Here is a 2127-nt window from a genome sequence, read left to right as displayed (position 1 = left end):
AATTTGATGTAGTTTTTAGAAGGTAAACATTTAAATTCCTCACTTGGGAGAGCATGGCCCTGATAACACCAAGGTCAAGGGTTCAGATCCCCTTGCGGGCCAGTTGCCAAAACCAAAAAACAAAACCAAAAACATTAAAATTCAATTAAGACATTACCAATCGTTAAGAAATAAGATGCATAGTATTGGTCCAGATAAGTAGCAAAATTTTATTACTTCTGTGTCTGTGTGATTTGGTAATTCTTTATGTGACTGGTCTTGGCTACGTTTGTCCTTGATTAAAGCGTTGTTCTGTGTTAGCTTGTCAGATTTTTACAGAAAGGAAAGATTAGAAAACTTGCCTAGAGAGGAGTCACTTTTCAGTAAACCTGTTTTAATTCTCCTGCTTGAAGGGATTAGTTAAATTGATCTGAACTGGCTCTTCAGATTGAGCAAGTCCTGAAAAAAACAAATCATCTAAAATTTCAGATAAGAAGAATGGAAGCCAGGCCCTTCCTGGAAATGGCCAGAAGTGAAACTAAGAAGCCCTGTATTGGGAGAAAACTTGGTTAGTTATTAAGGACAAAGGACTAGTATAAGAAGGTTATATCTTTAACAGAAGCAACCTTCCTAAAATAATTGTATATATTTCCTCTGCTTTGAGATTGTAAGGAAGACGCATTAATTAGCTGTTCTGTCTTAATTAAGCATGTAATTGGCAAGAGCTGTGAGCATGTAGTTTCTAGGCAGATATTCAATTATGTAGATGGACCTTTGTCGAAATATGTGGCAACTGAGTACTAGCATAACACTGTTTTTGATTCATATAGCAGATATTTATTGAACCCCTACGCTGTACCAGGCACTGATATTTGATGCATCTGACGTTAAAGTATGGAAAGGTACAGAGGTTAAAGAAGAAACAAGCTGTTCAGAGAAAATCAATGCTTTGTGTAATGGCCTTGGTCAACTGTAAATTTTCACATTTTTTTCCTAATTAACTATGCTTTTCTCTACTTTTCACCTTAAATTTGGACTTACTGATGTAATGATTTGTTTTTCTACTTACTGGAAGAGATTTTCCTTGCTGTGTGTAAAAAAAAACTACTGGAAAAAAAATTCCTTTGTATTATATCTGCCCTTAAAATGAGTTAATTACCAACTGGAGGTGGGGAGAGGAAGAAAGGCATGGGGAAGAACCAAATGAATAAATAACAAATTTGATTAATTGGGAGGGAGGTGGAGTTAAACTTGGCTTAGAGCCAAGTTTTTTTCTTTCTTAATTTAGAGTAAGAAAAAATTTATGTGGTTCTTAGGTGGTTCTTTATGACCTACAAATTTTAGACCAGTCAGTTTTTAAAGGCTATCATCAGGGTTAATCTTTTACCTGTCTAAATAAGATATGTGAAGATTACAATTACATAAAAAGCTAATTTGGGTTTCAAAAGTACAAGAAGATAAGATATTCAAATGAATGAACAGGGTAATAGAAGCCATACAGATAGGTTATATTTATTATCTTCAACTTAGAGTTCATATAGAGGTGTTGATAACACCTAAAATTTGGCCTTTACAAGGTATTTTAACAGATTTAGACTTTTCTCTGGTCGAGAGAAAGTATGTCAGGGTTTTGAGCAGGTCTGGTGTTCCTGGTGGTAACTACCACCTTCTCAGAGATGACATTAGAGATGCTCTCTTTTTATTGATGATTTAGCAGAACTAAGTTGACCCTTAAATACCTCTTACACTTGAACTGCTTTTCTGGTTTATTCTCTGTGCTGGAGTTCGTTTTGTTTCCAGCCCAGCCTCCTAAAAAATGAATAAGAGCTAACATTTATTTAACCTCACTGGGTCTTAGTTTCTTCATCTGACTATTATTTAGTGACACAAATAAAGTAGGACAATATTATTACTTCTGAGTATGTTATTATGAGGATTAAATAAGTTTATATGCAAAGCAATTAAAATGTATGTGACACATAGTAAATGTTCAAAAAATGTTAGGCATTTTTATTTCCACCATCACTATCATGTTTCTTAAGCACTTATTTTAGCAATGAGCTAAAAGAACATTTTACAGATATGAGACTAAGGCTTAAAGTAATTTTTCTAAAGTTACTCAGTAAATAGTAGACTCAATATGTAGGT

This window comes from Galeopterus variegatus, unplaced genomic scaffold (genome assembly GCF_000696425.1).
Source record: "Galeopterus variegatus unplaced genomic scaffold, G_variegatus-3.0.2 Scaffold95, whole genome shotgun sequence".
Classification (NCBI taxonomy): domain Eukaryota; kingdom Metazoa; phylum Chordata; class Mammalia; order Dermoptera; family Cynocephalidae; genus Galeopterus; species Galeopterus variegatus.
Note: the sequence above shows the minus strand (reverse complement) of the source record.